The sequence below is a fragment of the Pseudorca crassidens genome, chromosome 11, assembly GCF_039906515.1.
Source record: "Pseudorca crassidens isolate mPseCra1 chromosome 11, mPseCra1.hap1, whole genome shotgun sequence".
Taxonomy (NCBI): domain Eukaryota; kingdom Metazoa; phylum Chordata; class Mammalia; order Artiodactyla; family Delphinidae; genus Pseudorca; species Pseudorca crassidens.
This window is the reverse complement of record NC_090306.1, coordinates 91376476-91399647: the sequence shown is the minus strand read 5'-3', so window position 1 is coordinate 91399647 and position 23172 is coordinate 91376476. Positions and strand designations below refer to the sequence as shown.

Genomic DNA, 23172 nt, shown 5'->3' with positions numbered 1-23172 from the left:
ACAACTTGCTAGTGAACGTGCTTTTCAAATGCAAAGCAACCACTCCAGAGCCCACACTCACAATCACCTCCTTAAACGGGCTCTCATGCTCCAGACCACTATCCACCCACCCTAATCACTGACCCCCCCACCCCCTGCCAGCAGGTACCAGAACAATTAGGGACACCCCTCTGCCCCTGAGCCCACTGAAACTAGCCAATCCTAAATCTGTTTACCCTGCCTCGCCAGTTCCTTTGCTTGAAGACCACAATAAAGTGTCTTGCCCACGTTTCCCCCTCTTCCTCTGCCTGCTGACCCACCCCGGTGCTTCCCTGTGTCCACCCATCCTCCCTCCCATCCGGGTGTGGCATGCCTCTCCTCTTGGGAGCCGAGAGTAACAGACTACCTTTTCAATGGCAATTGTCTCCCGATCCGCTGGCCTCCCTGTACCTCAGATTTTCTATTAATGTACTATATTGTAAAACATCCCACCCCATGGAATTTTAATAGCATCTATACACTGTGTATCTGTTTATGTTCTGGGGCCCTTTGGAGGGTCACAAACCATTGTAATCCTAAGGGCTTTTTTGCCTCCCAAGAGCCAATTTTCACTCCCTTGGCTCTATATTGCCCTCATTGAAATACCCATAGTGAACCAAACTGCACTGCACGTGAGGATAACTTAGAGAGTATTAAAAAGTACTGACACCCAGTCCCCACTCCAGACCAATGAAATCAGAATCTCTAGGGGGGCAGGGCCCAGGCACTGGTATTTTTTCAGTGTTCTCCCCAGTGACTCTCATGTGCATCCAGGTGGAGATCACAGTTGCTCCCTCCATCCCCCTCACCAGGCCTGCCCTCACACACCACATTGACTTTTACAGATAAGAAGAACCACAGGAAAAAACCAAATGACTCAGGGCTCCATGCACTTCCATACTTCTGACAGCTCTATCCTGCTGACGGCAGGAATGTACATTTATGTGTAGACATGTGTGTAGACATGTGCTGGACAATTGTGTGTGTTTTTTTACATTATACTTTTTTTTTTGTTTTTTCTCTTTTGCTAAATTGAAGTATAGTTGATTTACAACATTGTATTAGTTTCAGGTGTACAGCAAAGTAATTCAGTTATACATACATATATATCTATTTTTCCAGATTCTTTTCCCTTATAGGTTATTATAAAATATTGACTATAGTTCCCTTTGCTATACAGTAGGTCCTTGTTGGTTATGTACTTTATATATAATAGTGTGTATATGACAATTGATTTAATCATCTGTAGTAAGTTGAATGATGGCCCTCAAGAGAGAAATCTGAGCCCTAAGCCCGGGACATCTTTTATTTGTTAACAGGGTCTTGCCGATGTAATTCAGGATCTCAAGATGAGATCATCCTGGATTTAGGCTGGGCCCTGAATCCAATGATGTGTCCTTAATAAGACAAAGGCAGAGGGCCACTCGAGACACAGAGACAGAGGGGAGATGGCCATGTGAAGATGGAGACAGACTAAAGTAATGTGTCTACAAGCCAAGGAAGATCAAGGGTGGCCAGCAGCCACCAGGAGCTGGGAGAAAGGCACAGCACAGATTCACCCTCAGAGCCTGCCAACACCTTGATTTCAGATTTCTGACCTCCAGAACTATGAGAGAATACATTTCTCTCACAGTTGTATTAAACCACCCCGTTTGTGGTAATTTGTTACGGCAGCCTTAGGACTAACTTATTTCTCTGTGATTTTAAATGTTTCGTACCGCCTAGAGCAAAGTCTTAAGGCCATGGCCACCCTCTCCACTCGAACAACCTTCAGTGGCTCCCCACTTCCTAGAGGATAAGATGGAAACTTCTTCACCAGGCGTTTAGACACCCCTGCGACCTTTACCTAACCTAGCTGTCCCACTGAATTTCAGACCACTCCCAAAGTGACCGAGGGATGCGCTCTCCTCAGCACGGCTCTCCACCTCCACGCGTGCCCCCATGGCTCCTCTCATCCAGAACTCCCTGCCCTCGGCTTTCGACAGGGAGCGCGTCCCCCTTTCCTCAACGCACAACGTAAACGCCACTTCCTTCACCAGCTGCCCCAGATCTCCCCAGGTGGCTGGGACCCCCGCCTCTTCCCACAGCAGGGTGACGCATAGAACGTCCACATCCATTCCGTACTGTGGCAGGAGAATCATGATATTGATGAGAAACAGTAGTTCAGGTTTTATATGGCACTTGTTAGGAGCCAGGCACTCTTTACATGTAGGAACTATTATATTATTTATTTGGCCGCAACACACGGCTTGTGGGATCTTACTTCCCAACCAGGGAGTGAACCCGGGCCCTCGGCAGTGAAAGCGCAGAGTCCTAACCGCTGGACCACCAGGGGTTCCCTATGAACTACTCGTTTAATCCGTACAACATCCTTCTGCAGTTGGTATTATTATTCTTGCTCTTAGCTTACAGATGACAAAACTGAGCACCATACACACACACACACACACACACACACACACACACACACACACACCCCTCTGTCTCTGTCTCTCTCCCCTTCTCTCTCCCCCCTCACCCTCTGTGTGTGTATGTATATATACATGTATACGTATATATACACACACACATTCACAGTTGTCCATCCTTCTGTTTAGTGTGTGTGTCATCGGGTGCCTTCTTGTACAAAGATTTGTGCCACAGAGAAAAATGACACACCTTCTGCTCAGGAGGCGTTTCCTGACAGATGTGGATACCCATTTTGAAAATCTGTTATTTAGAACCGTGAGTCAGGAAACCACAGACCTTGAAGGCTGGGAAGCCTCAAATACCACTAAATCCAGCTCCCCCAAGTCAGCACAAACGTTTTCTGAGTGCCTACTGCGTGCTGGGCCCTGGGCATGAGATAGTGAAGGCATAGTCGCTCATTACCAGAGCTTACCGCTAAACTCTTTATTTTAGAGGTAAGAAAACACAGGTTTATCCAGAGAGGTTAAGTAACTCTCCTGAGGTCACATGAACTTGGTTTAATCCCATTTATGGATAATGAAAACTCACTTTCAGTTCCAGAGATGAATTACCAATTAAAAATTTTTTTAAAATTGAAATACAGTTGATTTACAATGTTGTGTTAGTTTCAGGTGTACAGCAAAGTGATTCAGTTTTCTTTCTATATGTATATATATATCCTATATATGTATATGTGTGTATATATATACATATTCATATATATATATTCTTTTTCAGATTCTTTTCCACTATAGGTTATTACAAGATATTGAATATAGTTCCCTGTGCTACACAGTAGGACCTTATTCATCTATTTTATACATAGTAGTGTATATCTGTTAATCTCAAACTCCTAATTTATCCCTACCCCCTTTCCCCTTTGGTAAACTTGTTTGTTTTCTATGTCTGTGAGTCTCTGTTTTGTAAATAAGTTCATTTGTATCATTTTTTTAGATTCCGCATATACGTGATATCATATGATATTTGTCTTCCTCTCTCTGACTTACTTCACTTAGTATGATCATCTCTAGGTCCATCCATGTTGCTGCAAATGGCATTATTTCATTCTTTTTTATGGGTGAGAAATATTCCACATGAATTAACAATTTTGAAAGAACTAGCATATAATTCTATAGTCATAATGCCATGTGGTAGGCAACATCATGGTCCCCAAAGATGTCCACTTCCTAATCCCTTGAACCTGTGAATAAGTTAAGTTACATAGCAAGGGTGGAAGGAATTAAGGTAGCAGATAGAGTTAAGGTTGCTAATCAAGTGATTTTAAGATTAGGAGACTATTCTGGATTATCTGGGTGGGTCCAGTGTAATCACAAGCGTCCTTCAAATGGAGAAGAAGGAGGCAGAAGAACCAGTGTCAGAGAGATGCCGTGTGAGAAAGACTGGACCAGCTACAGCTGGTCTTGAAGATGGAAGGAGGCCGAGAGCCAAGGAATGCGGGCAACCCTAGAAGCTGGAAAAGGCAAGGAAAGGGCTTTTCCAGAAAGGAACACAGCCCAGCTGACATCTTAGTTTTGGCTCAGTGAGACTCATTTTGGACTCTGACCTCCCAAACTGTAAGAGAAGAAATTTATGCTGTTTTAGGTCACTGAGCTTGTAGTCATTTGTTACAGCAGACATAGGAGGCTAACGCTCCCTATAATTACACTGAGCCTTACAAAACTCCTCAGGGTGCTGGGCGCCTGACAGGACCATTCTGAAATGAACATCATCTTTCTAGAAGTCCAGACATCTAATTTCACTTTAAAACTTTGTACTATCTATTTTCAGTCGGAATACCTTCTCAGCCTTTGTCTTTTTCTCCTCTGGGTAAATTCCAGCATTTAACGCAGAAATAGAGATGACCAAAGAATGCCATTTTTCATAACTTTCTTCCTCTGTTCTTCCAGACGCTTCTCTCTCTGCTTTTAGATCATTGCATCTGGCACTTATTTTCAGAGATGCTCTTGGCGTTTATCCCCTGCAGCCCATTGAAGAAGTGACCTTGAGGGTTAGTGTTGCTCTCCCCATGGCCCCCAGCCTCCTTTCATTTGTTAGTTTCTGTTTGGAGACTGTCTTCTGCTTTGGGAATGTGCTTATGATTCGAGGTCCTCCTAATGGGGAGGGAAGGTAGAGGGGCTTACAGAGCGGGGCCAGGCTCTGTGTTCTGGCATGAGAAGGGGGAATCACTCCTGCCCACTAGGGTCAGAGAGTTGAGGTGGGACTGAGCCCCTTCCAGGAGAAGGAAGGATGCATCCACCACTTCAAGGGAGGGAGATGGTGGCAAATGGCTCCTCTGGGGACTCAGAGAATAAGAGCGTTGATTTTTCTGACACAGAAAAGCTGTCCCTCCTGGGAACATGAGTGATCGTGAGAAATGCCTCATCATCCAGCATTCAACAAAATATTCACTGAAAACCTTCTTAGTGCCAGGTTTTGTGCAGGGGGTATAGATGATGAAGATGATGGTGATGCTGATGCTGACGGTGATGATGGTGATGTTGATGCTGATGGTGATGATGGTGATGACTGCAGCTAACACCCACTACGTGCCAGGCACTAAGTACTTTTTTCTAAGTACTTTTCATATACTCACATGTTTTATATCTTCAGGTGGTGGGCATGAAATATTTGCTGAATTAATGAATAGTGAATGACTTGGTCTCTACCACCCTAAGCTCACAGAATGAAGGGAAGATGGGTGAGGGGAAATAGAAATAGAAACAGTAATTGTGATAGAAAAAGACAGAGTAGTGGGTTTAAATCTAGCTCTGTTTTCTATTAACTCTCCAGCCAAATTAATGAACCTCTCTGTGCCTCAGTTTCCTCATTTGTAAAGTGGGGATGATCAGAATAGCATTTACCTCATAGGGTTGTTTTGTATGTATCCATAGCTGAACGGTATCTGGCACACAGTAGATGCTCAATAACTGGTTTCTTGTTATTACAAGATGCTCGGCAGAATTCATCTAAGCCACTCGAAGGCAGATTTGGTTGCTTCAGGTTCCTAATTTGGCTTCTCTCCTAAACCAGTTCTCAGAATCTAATTAGGAGTCTTTGTTGCCTCTATTCTTGCTGCCATTCTGGACAATAAAATCCCCACACCTGATTTCCTATTTTGCATCTTTATCTCTCCTCAGCCAAGGAAGACTTCAGCAGACAGATGACATCTGAGCTGAGTCCTTAGGAATGTGCAATTTTTTTTTAACATCTTTATTGGAGTATAATCGCTTTACAATGGTGTGTTAGTTTCTGCTTTATAACAAAGTGAATCAGTTATACATATACATATGTTCCCATATCTCTTCTCTCTTGCACCTCCCTCCCTCCCACCCTCCCTATCCCACCCCTCTAGGTGGTCACAAAGCACCAAGCTGATCTCCCTGTTCTATGCGGCTGCTTCCCACTAGCTATCTATTTTACATTTGATAGTGTATATATGTCCATGCCACTCTCTCACTTGGTCTCAGCTTACCCTTCCCCCGCCCCATATCCTCAAGTCCATTCTCTATTGGTCTGTGTCTTTATTCCTGTCTTGCCCCTAGGACTTCATGACCCGTCTTGCCCCTAAGTTCTTTTTTTTTTTTTTTAAGATTCTATATATATGCGTTAGCGTACGGTATTTGTTTTTCTCTTTCTGACTTACTTCACTCTGTATGACAGACTCTAGGTCCATCCACCTCCCTACAAATAACTCAATTTCGTTTCTTTTTATGGCTGAGTAATAGGAATGTGTAATTTTAAATAGAGAGGGAGTTAATAAAAAAGGAAGAAGGAGCTGGTCTGGCTAGAGGGGGAAAGTAGGGGAGAGAGGTGATTCCTGGGAAAATGCCAGGCAGCAGGCGGTGCCTGGGGATAAGGCAGGAGCCCAGGCGGCAGGAGGCAGAACTATAGGATGAAAACCCTTAACCAGCACATTAACATTTTACAGGTTCAGTGGGAGCCATTAAAATTTCCAAAGGTTTATAAACCCATAATTGTTATGCATATCCTGGAGGGTGACATTAGTACCACCCTTATCCTAGTGGTGGCATTAGTACCACTACAAAAGGTAGCTGTAGGAATAATGGCATTAATAGTCACAGCAGCAATCACAGTAGTAGGAGTAATAGCAGCAGCATTGCGGAAACTCAGACGTCATCATCATCACCATCTTTCTTACAGTTACTTTCATTTAGTACTTACTATGTGCCATTCTAAATACTTTTGAGTCTTATCACATTTAATCCTCACAGTAACCATATGAGGTAGTTACTATTATTATCCCCGTTTTACAGATGAGAAAACAGAGGCAGGATAGAGTTATGTGACTTGGGCAAAGCTACAATTGGAACCCAGAGACCCAGGACCTGGAAGCTTGTAAAAGACTATATTAGGCACAGTGAGGAGCTGCCCTGGCTGACCCCATGGGAAATGGACACCGGAACTAATACCTTAAGAGGCCCTGGTACCTTCAGCAGTACCAGCTGAAGATAGGAAGGGCTTCCCCAAAGTTCAGGGAGCACTCAGGGACGGGAGCCCCTTATTTTTTTCTTTTCTTTTTTTTTTTTTTTGCGGTACGCGGGCCTCTCACTGTTGTGGCCTCTCCCGTTGCGGAGCACAGGCTCCGGACACGCAGGCTCAGCGGCCATGGCTCACGGGCCTAGCTGCTCCGCGGCACGTGGGATCTTCCCGGACCAGGCCACGAACCCATGTCCCCTGCATCGGCAGGCAGACTCTCAACCACTGTGCCACCAGGGAAGCCCGGGGAGCCCCTTAGATGTGATTGTGGGGTCCTGGCTGAGCCTTGGAGGTGGTAATTGATGAGGGCAGCCAGTCCCAGCCTGTCTGATGCCCCTCTGGCCTCCATGAGAGATGGAGTCCTGGGATGGCTGTGCCCCACTCTTGTCATACGCAGGCCAGGGCTAGGAGGAGCACATATGGGTAGCCAGGAACCCCCTCTGCAGGCCTCCCACCAGCTGGGGCTGGCCTGCCTGGCCATCTCCCCTAGGTTGAGGGGTCAGGCTGGGTCTCTGAGCCCCTCTGCTGCTTGCCTCGAGTCTGGTCTACCTGCAGAGCACATAGACAGAGGACCGTTCACACCACAGCACGGCTGAGCCAGCGTGAGTGGGCCTGGCTCTGCCCCGCACCCTGCCCAGGCTGGACGCTGGCCAAGTGGTCCAGCAGGAGGCAATGGCTAAGGCAAAATGTAATTACCCCAACTGCAATTTGGCTCTGCTCCCTGTAAAACATGTCACATCCCCCTCCTACTCTGCTTCCCAGTTACCAAGGGAGAGGGGGTGGGGCTCCCGTGGACAGCTGGAGGTGCAGACAGCCTCCATCCGAAAATGCCTGGGAGGGGACCCTCGGGCAGCTGGGGGTTCTGGCTACCCCCTGCCTTACCCTGGGTCCTGAGAAGGACAGTCAGCCTGCACCCTGTCTCTGCATTCCCCTGGCTCTTCAGTGACAGCTCCCCTGTGCCCCCCACGGTCCCCTGCCAGGAGACGGAGCTTAAAGGGCCTATTTTGCAGGCTCCAGGGGGACTGAGATGCCATCTTTCTGTGCCTTGATTAAGAATGATCCCAGGGCCCTGCTGGGGGAGAGGATGAGCTCTTCTGACAGGGATACAGGAAATGGAGGGGCGTCACAGAGCCTGGCCCTTAGCGGGGAAGGGAGGTGCTGCCTGGGGACAGCTGCTTGAGCCCGAGGGAGGTGGCATGGGGAAGAGGGAGGCCTTTGGGTCATAACTTGGTGTTTTAGAGAAGCAGGAAAGGCCCAGGCTTTGAAAGCCTGAAGAAGAATATTAAAGACAGCGGGAGGCAGATTTCCTTAGGACACCCCGACGATCTCTTGGCTCCTGGCCCCTGCAAAGCCGAGCCTTATAGCTGGGGCCCCTCGGCTCCCTGGCCACACCTGTCTTGGGCCGAGGAAGCCCTTGGCCTTCAGACAGCTGGCTGAGGGGCTCCCTCTACTTTTTTTTTTTTTTTTTTTGCGGTACGCGGGTCTCTCACTGTTGTGGCCTCTCCCGTTGTGGAGCACAGGCTCCGGACGTGCAGGCCCAGCGGCCACGGCTCACGGGCCCAGCTGCTCCGCGGCATATGGGATCTTCCCAGACCGGGCACGAACCTGTGTCCCCTGCATCGGCAGGCGGACTCTCAACCACTGCGCCACCAGGGAAGCCCTACCCTCTGCTTTCTGGTCAGCTCCTTACCCCTGACTTTCCCAGATCACTCATCAGCGACTCAGCTCCATACGCTCTGGGCTCATCCTGACTTTTCTGTCCCAGCCCCACTTATTGTGGGAGGGGGAGGTCTTGGCAGGACTCATTTTGTAGGCCAGGAATCCCAGGCTGTTGCATGAGATCCTAGGAATCTCGAAGTGCTTCTCAGATCTCCTTTGCTTCCAACCAAGACCCAGGATTCAATGTTCAAGTGGGTCCTACACTGTCTGTGTGCTTGGAGCTGAACAGAGCTAGGCTCATACCTGTCCTCTTTTCTTACTTACTGTGTGGCTTTGGACAAGTCACTTGACCTCTCTGAGTCTCAGTTCCTATGTCTGTAAAGTGTGGATAATAATATCTCCCTTTGCAGGCTTCTTGTGAGGTCGAAGAAGGTAATATACCGTTCTAGTTTGCTAGGACTGTCATAACAAAGTACCACAAACTCAGTGGCTTAAACTAAAGACATTCATTATCTCACAGTTCTAGAGGCTAGACATCTGAGATCAAAGTGTTGGCAGGGCTGGTTCCTACTAAGGGCTGTGACAGAGAATCTGTCCCATGCCTCTCCCCTATCTTCTGGTGGTTTGCTGGTAATCCTTGGCATTCCTTGGCATGAAGAAGCATCACCCTAATCTGGGCTTTCATTGTCACACGGTGTTCTTTCTGTGTGCATGTATGCCTGTGTCCAAATTTGCCTTTTTTATAAGGGCATCAGTCATATTGGATTAGGGGCCCATCCTACTCCAGTATGACCTCATCTTAACTAACTACATCTGCAATGAACTTATTTCCAAATAAAGTCACATTCCGAAGTGCTGGGTGTTAAGACTTTTGGGAGGACACAATTCAAACCATAACACATACATAAAGGTACCAAGCATAGGATGGATTCTCAAAAAATGCCAGACCCTTTTCCTTCTCCCATGAAAGAGGAGCTGGCCTCGGAGGCTGAGAGAAGGCTCCAGCTCTGAGGTTGCTTTGCTGATGGTTGCAGGCTCCGCTTGCTGCTGCCTGCAAGAGCCCTTCGTGCTCCAGCCCGACTTACCCATCAGGGACGTCCTGCCCCAGAGGGTGCCTCCCTGCCCCACACAGAGGGTATCTTCTGCACCATGGCTCCCGCCGCCTGGGACAGTGTAGGGAGAGGGCCAAGGCTTGGCAGGGAGAGGCCAACCCGCTCTCCGTCTTTCTTGCTCATCCTTCCCTGCAGGGACCCTGAGTTGGGAGGCCCCAAGAGCTACCTCAGTCCCCAGGTGACTCCTCTGGGCTGGAGCCTGGCCTTTTCCCTCTATTTTCTATGATGGAAGAGAATTCTTTTCTCTGCGGCTTGGTCCTGGGGAAGCTTAGCTCATTTCTCCAGCCCTGGGGGTTACCGCGCTTCCTGTTTGTCTAACGTCATTCTGATCCTAACAGCAGCACCGCTACTAAAGACTGATGCCGGGTGGCACTTATTAGCACAAAGTTCCTTCCAGGCCCTCTGTTCATTCTGCGTGGCAGCTGCCCACCGGGTTACCTCTGGGAAGGCGAGCAGCTGCCCAAGGGCACAAAGCTAAAAATAAGCAGAGAGGTCAGCACAGGTTCTGCCCCGCGACGGTCCCCGCATGTGCTGGCTTGAACTGTGACACTGCTTTCTCTGGTTGTGCTGAGTGGGGTTGGTCGGCCTCCTCTAGAGGGTCTGAAAGAGTCCTAGGGGGTGGTGCAGGGTGTGGGGGAATGCCTACGATGGAAGGGGGATGAAGACAGGAGAGCAAGCAGGCAGGGGGCGGTCGGAGGGACAGGGGCACAGGACGCCGGAGTGGGAGGGGGTGCAGGCTTGGACGACAGCACCTGGGCCACTGGCTTTACGAGAGTCCTGTGGTGTGGCGGGAAAGGGTCCAGCTTTGGAGCCGGGAAAAGCCAAGTGCATATCCTTTCTCTGGCTTTCCAAGGGGCACCCTGAGCAAGGCACCCCAGGGACTCTGACCCTCAGGCTCCACATCTGAAGGTGGAGAGAGGACAGCACACACTGCACCCGGATGGGGCAACATCCCGGGGTTGGCAGCATCACTCCCATTCTTCAGGTGAGAAAATGGTCAATGAATTATTGGGAGGTGTCCATCCCTGGAGGTGAGAATGCAGCAGCACAGGAAAGGGTCAAAGTGGGAGGGGCTTCTTTTCACTCCCAAAATCTAAATTCTCATCCAAGGGCTTCAGAAACATAATTTGATAAAGTCTCCTCTGAGAATTGCTCCATTTTATAACCGTCTCCCCAAAGCCCAAGCCATGACTCAACCCAGTTCTTAAATGAAATGGCGTATCACTGCTAACTCCTCCATCCCACCGACTGGACTGTGCTCTGTGGGGGAAGGACTGGGCTCCGTTCAGCTGGCAGTGCTGGCTCTTAGCTCAAGGTCCAGTACAAAGGGACTGCCTGGCTGGTGTTCGTTGGATGAATAAATGAATGAATGAGCAAAAGAAAGAATGAATGCCTTTAAAAGGAAATTGCAGGGAATTCCCTGGTGGTCCAGTGGTTAGGAATCTGCACTTGCACTGCCGAGGGCCCGGGTTCAAACCCTGGTCGGGGAACTAAGATCCCACAAGCCATGTGGTGTGGCCAAAAAGCAAAAAATAAAAAATAAATAAAAGGAAACTGCACACTTCTGGTACCATGTTCCCTCCTATTTATTAATGTTGTCAGTAGACACGAAGAACAGAGTGTGACAACAGGTGTGTGGACCTGCTCTCATCAACAGGGCAACCAAGATGCTGAGGCATGTAGCCCAGCAGCTATTCACTTGGGTGATGAATGAATGAAGTGTGGAAAGCTGTTCCTCTCATCTTAGTCTTGAAGGCAGGATGACTCCTCAGCCACAGAGGCCCACCTACTCAGATGTACAGTTATTATTATGTGATGATGACATTAAGGTGTGGTCCCAGCAGGCTTTGAAGTCCAGCAGATCTGACTTCTAATCCTGACTCTGCCTCTCATAAGCTGTGTGGTCTTGACCAGTGATTCAACCTCTGAGCCTCTTTCCTCACCTACACAAGGGGCTATCGAGACTTCAGCGTGGTTGCGAAGAGTGAATTAAGTGAGGCAATTATTTCCTAGTTCCCAGCGCAGCCCTGGAAACGCTGAATGTGGCCAACACACAACAGCACCCTTTCTCCCCTAATCCTTGTTGTAGGTTGAGAAGCAAATTGCTTTGCCCAACCATGCCTCTGTTTCTCCCTCTGTGAAGTGGGGTCAATGATATCTGCCCAGCCTCCCTCACAGGACTGTTGTAATGAGATGAAGAAAATGAAAGGCTATTTCTCCAAAGAAGAAATACAAATGGCCAACAGGTACATGAAAAAATGCTCAACATCGCTAATTATTAGAGAAATGCAAATCAAAACTACAATGAGGTACCACCTTATTTAATAATGGTCGGAATGGCCATTATTAAAAACTCTACAAATACAATAACAAATGCTAGAAAGGGTGTAGAGAAAAGGGAATCCTCCTACCCTGTTGGTGGGAATGTAAATTGGTGCAGCTACTGTGGAAAACCATATGGAGGTTCCTCAGAAAACTAAAAATAGAATTACCATATGATCCAGCAGTCCCACTCCTGGGCATATATCTAGACAAAACTCTAATCCAAAAAGATACATGTTCCCCTATGTTCATAGCAGCACTATTCACAATAGCCAAGACATGGAAACAACCTAAATGTCCATTGACAGATGAATGGATAAAGAAGATGGCGGTACAAATATACAATAAATACTACTCAGCCACAAAAAGAGAATGAAATAATGCCATTTGCAGCAACATGGATGCAACTAGAGATTGTCATACTAAGCGAAGTAAGTCAGAGAGAGAAAGATAAATACCATATGATATCACTTATATGTGGAATCTAAAATATGACACAAATGAACCTACCTATGAAACAGAAACAGAATCACTAACATAGATAACAGACTGGTGGTTGCCAAGGGGGACGGGGTTGGGGAAGGGATGGAGTGGGAGGCTGGAGTTAGCAGATGTAAGCTATTACATACAGGATGGATACACAACAAGGTCCTACTGTATAGCACAGGGAACTATATTCAGTATCCTATGATAAACCATAATGGAAAAGAGTATTAAAAAAAGAATGTATACAGTATACATATAACTGAATCACTTTGCTGTACAGTAGAAATGAACATAACATTGTAAATCAACTATACTTCAATAGAAAAATTGTTTACAAAAAAGAAAATGAAAGTGCTTTGTAAGCATAAATGCACCGAAAGGGGTTGTTTTTATTTTGTGGTTAACTCCAACCGCCATTTGTTCCAATTCAATTATTAAGGGCATTAGAGAGAGCGTCCTGGGTGGGCTTCATCCTGGTGAACATCCATATCCCTCTCTCCGGGACACTATCATTTCTGTTCCTGTAGCCCAAGAAATCCAGAGGCCACCATCTCTGCCAATTCCCCCAGTCCAGGTGGAATAATATTCTTATCAAAGTGGGTAGAAGATGCCCTCTTCAGTCCACTGCAGGGGTGATTTCCAGTCTCAGTGATGATGGCTGGACTGTCACCCAGGACAGGGCTGTCACCCTCTACCACTTGCCTGTGATACACTCCCTCTCGGGAGCCCTGGCTGACCTTGGGATGGGGATTGGGAATGTGCACCCACAGTGCAAACCCACAGTCTCCTTAACCAGTCCCGTTTTCCGGCAATAAACCTAGGAAAGTGGAGGACAGCTAAGGAATAGCTGCCCAAGCATTCACTGGAATTTGGGGGTTACTCTCCCAGTCATGTCAGTGTGCCTGGAGCAAGGTAAGATTAAAGAGTTGACAAACAGAGATCCACCTACGAGTGGCTTTTACGTTTGCAGTGGGTCTATTATTCCCTAACTATTGTATATAAATATAATTTTTGTCAAAAAATATTTTAAATGCCTCATGGCATCTCCTAATGGAACAGAGCCCTGCTACCTGCAATAAATCTTTAAAAAACATTTTTGTTAAGATTCAATACCATGCTTTTTTGAACTCTTCAATTAATCGGGGACACTCAGGTTGCTTCCACTTGGGAGCTATTACAAACAACAGTAACTGAGGTTCATGGATATCAACACGCAGCACACAGTCCTGTGAAATCTGTGTTACTCTGAGGATGATTCCTCAGAAGTCAAAGTACCGGATCAGGGTGAGAATCATTTTTTAAATGGCCTTTGACACGTGTTGCCAAATTAGTTGTCTATAGGTTGTGCCCCAAGTAACGTCCATAAGTGCCAATTTCACCACACCTTTCCCAGCATTAAGTGTTATTAGGGCTGCCAAGATCATAGCCAAGTAATATGTTGTGAATAGAAGTATCACAAAGAGAACTTGAGATGTCTTTTTCTTTCTTCTTGGAAATCACAGCCATCTTTGATTCTTCTTTCTTTCTTATATCCAACTTTCAATCATTTACTAAATCTTATGGTTTCTTCTTCTTAACTTTTCTTGTGTATTTTTTCCATTCCTGTAAGTTCATCCCTAGGTCAGGCCCGAAACGTCTCCTGTATGCACTGCTCTAACAACCTTGCCGAGGGTCTCACTTGAGTTTCTCTCTCCTCTGGGTTTTCCTGCCCACTCCTTTCTTTTTTTTTTTTTGCGGTACGCGGGCCTCTCACTGTTGTGGCCTCTCCCGTTGCGGAGCACAGGCTCCGGACGCACAGGCTCAGCGGCCATGGCTCATGGGCCCAGCCGCTCCGCGGCATGTGGGATCCTCCCGGACCGGGGCACGAACCCGTGTCCCCTGCATCGGCAGGCGGACTCTCAACCACTGCGCCACCAGGGAAGCCCCCCACTCCTTTCTTAAAGCAAAGTTTTCGATGGTGGTGATGGTTGCACAATAATGTGAATGTACTTAATGCCACTAAGCTGTATGCTTTTTAAATGGTCAAAATGGTAAATTTTATATTATGTATATTTTACCACAATTAAAAAAAAAAACTTTGGATTGTTTCCCTGCTCAGAAATCTTCAGTGACTCCCTGGGCCTACCAGACACAGTTCAAAGTGTGCAGCCTGGGCTTTTAAGATTCTCTGCGATTATAACACAGCAACCTTATGTGAGCCAACGCTGGGTTGAGCAATTTATAGGCATTGGCTTGTCAACCCTCACCCCAATCTGATGAAGTAGACATTATTGGTATTCCCATGTTCAGATGAAGAAATCAGGGCACAGATTTTTTTCCATTTAAAATCAACTTTCTTGTGGTGTAATTCACATCTAATAAAATGTCCATTTTAAGTGTACAGCTTGATGAGTTTCGACAAATGTACAACCTATCTATGCAAGTAAGACTCCGATCAAGTTGAAACTGAGCAGGACCCTATGTTCCCCCCAGTCAATTACCTCTGCCTGCCTTTTGTGTGTAGAAAAACTTTAGCCAAAGAATAAGTTTAATCGGAGAAATGAGAAAATGCAGAAGCAAAGGAAAACAGTCAAACAGAACAAAATAATAATAGTTTAGTCATTAAGCAAAGTCAAGGACTTTTAGTTCCTCTTCAAGGGCTATAGACAATATTCTGAGCCATATCCTGCGAGCTGTTTTGTAGATACTGAAACCCTCACCAGGTGGAAGAAGTTAACTACATGATGACCAGACTGTAGCCATGACATAAGCGGCCACGATTCCGAGAACTGGCCTCAAAGAAATGGGAACCAATAGACCCTGGAACTAAAGGCTAACTGTACTTAAAACAAGATGACGCTGGTCAGACCACCGCATGACCAATTTTGAGAAGACTGTCAGAGCTGACTGTGCTGTTTCTGCATGTAGCCCCCTCCCTCCGCCTATACACACCTGAAACTCCCCTTTAAAAGCTCTTGCCCACTGATTGTCAGTGGGGGAATTGGCCTTTGGACACGAGTCTACTCTCTCCCGAGTTGCCAGCCTCTGAAATAAAGCAAACTTTCCTTTCCACCAACCTTGCCTCTCTAGTATGGGTTTTCGAGCGGTGAGCAGCCGGACCACACTTTTGGTAACAAAGTCATAGTACATTTCTATCATCCCCAAGCACAAAGATTGAAGTTGTCAGCTAAGGGTATGAAGCCTGCAAAGGAACTGGTTGAGAGCAGAACCCAGGTCTGATCCCGAACCAAGCTCTTAGCCACTCTATCCCCCCAAATCTCCCACCGCCTTCCAGCTGTACCTCCTTGGATGTGTCCCCCTGAAGCCAGCCCCTTGTACCTGAACCATATCTTCTACCTGCCACTCTGCACCTTTGTAAACGCTGCTTCCCACACCACAATGGTGTCCCTCTTGCTTGGTCTAGACCTACTCCTCCCTGGGAGCCTGGCTTTAATCCTTCTCTTCTAGGAAGTCCTTCTGCCCTGCCCCAGCCAGCCCAAGGGCAGGCCACCTCTCCCCTGGATGTCCACCACCTTGTTATCTGTGTCACCCTTTGCTCGCTGCTCAAATAAATACTCAATTGATGGTGATCAAATACTGTTTGTATTTAGTTGATTTTTTAAAAACTGTCCCTTCCCTCCAATGGACCAGATGATCCCTGAGGGTTTTTCTGAAAATGCCTGTGGTTTTGTGAATGCCAACACCGTGTAGAAATGATGAGCTGAAAATGAAGAATATTCTGGAAAAATTCCTTTCTTCCTTGTCCCTTTGCTGAGCCCACTTCTCTGAGGAAGGCACAGTGCTGGGCACTGGGGATCTGGTGATAAATGACATGACCTCCCTGGGTCTGAGGGGCTTACAGTCCAGAAAGTGACCCCATCTAAGCCTTTATCCACTGAGCACCTGCTGTGTGCCAGGCACTAGGGTCTGGGGTGAGAAAGAGCGTTACTCTGCCCTCGAGGGAAAACTGGGAAGATGCAGATGTGGATGCACGTTATTATAACACAATGGAATATGTGCTGTGTAACAGTTTTTGTTTACATCTGTAAGATGGAGATAATAACAACATCTATGACAAAATGGTGAACAAACTGGCCTCTGGAGACAGACTTCCTGGGTTCAAACTCCAGTTCGCCTTTTTACCAGCTGTGTGACTGTGCGAAAGTTACTTAACCTCTCTGTGCCTTGGTTTCCTCATCTGTAAAAAGGTGATAATAAAGGTACCTACCACTTAGAATTGCTATGAAAGTTAAGTTAGTCCATGTGACATGCTTAGAAACAGTGGCTGGCACATGGTGTTCTATGAACATCAGTGATTATTTGCTATTCAAAGTCCCTTGGGGGCCTGAGGAGGATGTGGTTAGCTTTGTTTTGGGCTTGAGTGGCTACAGAAGCTCCTCAGTAGAGAAAATACTACAAGTTGGGCCGTATAGTATGCATAGGAGTTTGCTAGATAAAATTCGTGTGTGTGTGTGTGTGTGTGTGTGTGTGTATACTGGATTAGAGCAAATGTTATTTAACTTGTCCTGTAAAAGGCCAGACAGTAAATATTTTCAGCTTTTTGGATAACTACTCAATTCTGCTGTTGAATAGGAGTGGTTGTGTTCCAATAACACTTGATTTACAAAAATAGGCCCTCCGGCCATAGTTTGCCAATCCCTGAATTAGAGGACTAACGGGACACAAACCCAGATTTATGGCAGTACTAGACCTGGCCATGTCCACTGAGGTTAATGGTGTCTTTTGCAGAACTGATCCTCAGGCATGGCTCTTTTACACAGTTGACTTGTAAACATTTCTTTCAGAATTCTTAAAACCAACTAGAGGGGAAATTAATGCTCAGATAAACATCCCTGTGTGTGTGTGTGTGTGTGTGTGTGTGTATGCATGAGAGAGAGAGACAGACAGAGAGAGAGACCTGCATCCCTGGCCATCCCTGGAAAACACCCCAACATCTTTCCTTCCTAACTCACATCATTCCTGGGAGCCATGGATTTCAAAATGGTAGCTGTGTATGGCATGAAGGCCACCTCTTCCAGAAGTCCTCAATACACACCCTCTCGAGGAGGGAGGCAGGACGCAGGTGCTCTATAGCCTCTGCTGAGAAAACCCCTTCATGGCCCAGCTGGTCGTGGGACCCCGCAGAGCTGCTACATGGAAAGGCTGGGCCTGGGGGATAATGTGTGTGTCCCCCAGCATCAGGGCCACTCACTGTGTCCCCTGACCCCACACTTGGGTAGAATTTTCCAATGTCATCCATGGAGCCTGGCTGGGACTTATAAATGCAGTGCAGTAGAAAAATCACAGGCTTTGGAGCCAGATTCAAATTCCAGCTCTGCCATTTCCTAGGTAAGTGATCTAGGGCTCCCCTGAGCCTCATTTTCTTACCTGTAAAATGGGTTGTTATGAGAATTTAATGAGGTAATGGATACCAAGTAACAATGTCAAACACATTATTGAAAATCTGAGGATGTCGGTTATCTTTATGCTCTCGATATACACCTTCCAACCAGTTATTTTCCTGCTCCACACTCGGGTATCTGCCCTCCATGGCTCAAGTATTCTATTATTAGGAACTTGGAATCAGAAAAATCCCTGCCACCTCAGCATGCTCAGAGAAACATTTAAGAGAGTAAGACAGATACATAAAGTCATTTCTTCAGGTTAACCATAGAGACAATATATTTTCTTTCATGTTTCAGTCCTGGAAACATTGCCTTCCAGAAAAAGTTATATTGTATGTCAAGAGAATATGAAAAAATAAAAGAAATAAGAAGAAGAAAACAATGATCTCATTTCTTGCCCTACAGGTGTAATCCCTCTTGGGCTGGTAGAATAGTTGATTTATTTGCAAGGTTGGGTTATTCGTTTCCCAAGTTCAAGCATTCTGCTATTTTCACTGTTCTAGCCTACAGTGTACAAAAACAGATACAGAGACACAGACAGACATACTCAGGGTCCCCAAAAAGAACTTCCTTGTCAAGAAGCAAGTGGCAGAGAGCCAGAAGAAAGAGGCATTAAAGGAAGAGCAACCATGTGAACCAAACAGCTCCATTACTCTGATCTCGGGAGTGGTGCCTGTGCCCTTGTCACCCACAGCCCAGACTGCACCAGACACGGCAGCAGCAAGGGAGGACTGGGGTCTTGAGGTGCAGCTGGGGGTTCTTCTCTCTTAGCTCGAGACAATGATGACATTCACTGGTCATGCTTTTCCCCACCAATTTTTAAAATCTCCTGGAAATCTGGAGGGAGCAGAATGACAGAAAGGAAAAAGGAAATGGATTTGAAATCAGAGGGGCTTGGCCTGTTTTGCTACATAGGCATCCTATGACCTCTGACTAGTTATTTACCCCTGTGACCCTCAGTTTATTCATCTCTAAAATGGGTATAAACTGATCTACCAGCCCACGATTCTTATCTGCATTAAAGGAAAGAACACGTATGAAGGTCTTTTGGTAAGCCCTAGAGTATGCCTCCTGTAGCCTTCTCCATCTTGGTGGATGCCGACTGGACATCATCCCTTGATGTTCAAGGGCATCTCACAGGTAACACATCCCACACTGACCGCTGATCAATGTCCACCCCCCAACCTGCTTCTCCATCTCAGTAAACAACCACTCCATCCTTCGATGCTTGGGACAAAGATCTGGGAGTCAGCCTTGACTCCGCCATTCTCTTCTACTCCACATCGAGTCCATCAGCAAACCCTGTGGTCTCTTTCCTCAGAATCCAATTGCTTCTCAATATCCCCACTGCTGCCCCCAGTCCTGCCATCCCACCTCTGACTGGGGTTACAGCTGTACCGTCAGGAGTGGTCCCCCTGCTTCAGGGGAGAATAAACCCTCACCCAGGTTTATTCTCAACACGGCAGCCAGAGTGATTCCGACAAAAAAAAAATCAGACCAGGTCCCTCCTCTGCTCAAAACCCTCCAATGGCTGCCATCCCACTGGGGTAAAGGCTGAAGTCCTTACAATTCCTTTGGGAAGAGGGTTCATTCACCTCTGGGGCACGGCTGCCACCTCCCGAACTCACCCTCAGGCAGTGACGTGGGCTCATCACTCTGCCTGGAGCCTCTCCCCAGACATCACACGGCTCTCTCCCTCCCCTCCTTCAGGTGTGTGTGCAAACGTCACCTTCTCACAGGCTCTAGAACTCCCTGTCTGAAGTCGCAGCTTCTGTCTCTTTATCTTCCGTCCTCAACCCACTTTGTTTTTCTCCACTGAGCCTTTCTGATCTGACATGCTGTCTACCTGACACCTTAACATGTTCATGGGCAGCTCCACGAAGGCATGGAGGGATGTCTCGTGTTTCCATCACCACCCCCAGAGCCTAAAATGATGTACGGCACAGAGTAAAGACTCAATGGACACCCGTGGAAGGACTTACAGATGTTTCTTTATGAGGTGGAAGCACCCTTGATATGCCTGTTTGTATTGGATTGTAAGCAAACCTGGACCCATGTCATCAATGCCCTCTCCTCTACATCAGGAAGGAGCTTCAGGCAGGCATTTTGGAATCCGAGCAAACAAGTTTGTTCTGCTTCTAGTTGATCCCAGTCAGGGAGCTGCCAGGGGTGTGTTGGGGCAGGGGAAGAGGCTGCAGGACAGAGGCTGGGGGGCCTGGCACCGGGCAGCGGGCCGGGAATGGGCGGGAAGTATCTGTAATGCCAGAGGGTCCGACCACACACAGGTCCCGGGAAGAGCAGGGGCCAAGGAGACCACAGGTGGGAGCCGTCCCCTCCGACTTGCCTTACACATGAAAGGGGATTAGAGTGAGCATCAAAGAGAGCTCCGGAGGGGCTGCTAAGAGGAGGAGATATCCTACACTGGACCCCCGGCCGGAGGGGAAGGTGAGGGAGCAGACGGTATGCGTGCAGTTTGTATTTACTGGAAGGAAGGCCATAAATGACTGTGAAGTCATTTCCCAAGTCCGGGACCCAGGCCCTTCTGGTCCTGTCTCCCCGAGTCACTGCCTAATCACAGCCACCTGCCCCTATTCCCTTAGCCCCAGTCCGAGCCTTGAAGAGAGTGGGGCCAGACCTCAGACTCCACTGGGCTGAGCTCCCAGCCCTGGACCACCTTCTCACCCTCTCCTCTAACTCCGCTCCCCTGGGCCAAGCGTCAACGCCGTGGGTGGGACCTTAGGAGGCAGCAGCTCTGCCTTAGGAGGCAGCATAGCAGAGATGAAAGACCAGGCAGATAACAGGACACCTGGGCTGAGTGCCCACTCGGCCACTTACTGGCTGGGGTGGTGACCATGTGTCATTTCAGTCCCCCAGCGTCCACCCCTACTGCTTCTGGTAGCAGCATCCCTGAACTTCCCCTGGAGGAGCACCCCTCTCCCACTCCCTGTGCAGGCACTGTGGCCAACCTGTTTGGTCGTTCAGAGTATCCTTTCCCTCCAGCAACAGGGGTTGGATCAGGGATGGATGTGTTCGCTAATTCAGAGCCAAAAGGTACATGTAGGGACAGCTGAGAGAGAGGCACGTTATTTCCTCCTCACTGGGAGCTGTGAAGGTATAGCCTGTAAACCCAGCGACTATCTTGCCGCCCAGAAGGGCAAGACTCAGAATGTCCCGGGAGAGAGCAGAGCTGAGGACAGGAAGGCAGAGCCAAGAGGTGGGCAGCGGTGGGATCTAGTGTCAGGGCTCCTGGATCCAGCTGTGTCTGAAGCTGTAACCCTGAATGCTGTGGTTATTGAATGAAGACACCTGAATCAATCCAGTCTGAGCAGGATTCCTCTGTGCCAGAGGAGTCCTCGTGGATGCACAGCCACAGGCTAGGGCGAGTCGGTTCACTTCCCCGGGATTCAGTGCCTTCCTCTCTCAGTATTGGGTGCGGGTGAGGGGAACCTGATGACCTCCCAGCTCCCCTCCAGTTCTGCCCTATGGGTCTGTGCAAAGGGCCACCACTATCGGCTCAAGTCCTGAATTCCCAACGATGAGGGGGAGATGTGAGCTGGTGTCCGGAGGGAACCAGGCCTGGGTCCTGCATGGTCCCCTTTTTACTGAGGGTTAATGGATAACACAAAGCCTTCCAGGTGCCTGCTTCTGATATAAGTCTGTCACTCCAGAGGAGGTCAATTAGCCCTCAGCCTCTTCTGGAAGCTTACAGGGGAAGGCATGAACCCAGTGGTCCGGCTGAGCCTCTGTGCATAGTTAAAAGGAAAGACTTCTTTTTTCTCTAAAGCAGGGCTTCTCATTCTCAGCACTGTTGACATGGGTTGGATAATTCTTTTGTTGGTGGCTGTTCTCTGCATTTTAGTGTTCAGCATCATCTCAGATCTCTAACCATGACAAACCAATAGCACAATCTCCCCTAGTTGTGACAGCCCAAAATGTCTTCAGACATTGCCACATGTCCCCTGGGGGTGCAAGGTCACCCCTGGTAGAGAATCACTGCTCTAAAACATGTTGACAGACCAGAGGACAACTCTTGGTTCCTAAGCCTGGAGTGTTCATTTCACCTCTAACCTTCCTTCCAAAACCTACCTACCTATCTATCTATCTATCTATCATCTATCTATCATCTCTATTCTCTTTATCCTTGCTTTTGGATTCCAGGAATTGTTCCTGCAGAATCCTGGGCTTCACCTTTGGGTGTGATCCCTGAGGCATCCCAGCACGTCAACACTGTTTTTGTGGTCATGGATCATGGATTCCTCTAAGAAGCTGATGCAATGGACCATCTCCTGAGTCAAATGCCACCTGTGTGCACATTCCCAGGACACACACACACACACACACACACGCGTGCGCACACACACACACACACACACACGCCATTCTGCCTACGATGTCAGGTAGTCCTCAAACCCCTTACTGCAAGAGCTATGACCCTTCAGAGTTCAGGGGACTTAACCCTTTCAGACCTAACAGACTCAGCCATGTCTTTGCCTGTTGCAGCAGAATAAACACAGAATTTATAGTCAGAAGACCCGGCTGGAGTTTGGGCTCTACTACTTCATTAGATATGTGACTTTGGACAAGTCATCTGACCTCAGTTCTAGAAAACTGGGAATGCCTCATTGCTTTAGGGCTGCAAGGAAAAATAGGCACCATCAAATCCAATGATCTCCCAGTGTCCATTCCCTCCACCTTTCATTCCACTTGACATTCCTCTTCCAGGTTAATCTTCCTAGAGCACAGCTGTGGGCATATTCTCCTCCGCTCAAAAGCACTCCATGGCTTGCTACTTCCTAGAGGCTAACATCCTTTTTTTCATCCAATGCCCTCCACAGTCAGGTCGTGTGTTAGCTTTCTACTTGCCTAAATTCTAGCTAAAGCTAACTATTTCTGCTTAAACAATTTTCTGGGGTTTTTACTTTCGTATCTTTGTTCCTGCTGCTTCTTCCACCTGGAATTCTTTTCTCTACCCATCCTTTTTAAGGCCACCTCCTCTGGAGGTAGACACGGCTTACTCCTGCCCCAAATTCCTATAGCACTTGGCATCACTTGTTCTGCCTGTATCCCACACCAATGCTTCTTACCTAAGGATCCCACTCTGCATAGTGGCTGAGAACATGGGATCTGGCGTTGACTATCCTGGATCAAGTCCTGGATACCACCTGCTTCCTCAGTTCCTCAATCACCCTTCTTTTCCACAGTTGAAAAACAGAGCTAATAACATTGCCTACTTCACAGAATTATTG

General features: G+C 47.5%; 1 protein-coding gene and 1 non-coding gene across 5 annotated transcripts in view; one reads left to right on the top strand and one right to left on the bottom strand.

Moving 5' to 3' along the window:
• The window catches only part of ABTB3 (ankyrin repeat and BTB domain containing 3), a 307888-nt gene that overhangs the window by 137190 nt on the left and 147526 nt on the right, over nt 1–23172 (bottom strand). The gene's annotated exons all lie outside the window — the stretch shown is intronic.
• TRNAA-UGC (transfer RNA alanine (anticodon UGC)) lies at nt 11152–11224 on the top strand. The gene has a single exon. It is a non-coding gene; the product is annotated as a tRNA-Ala (tRNA).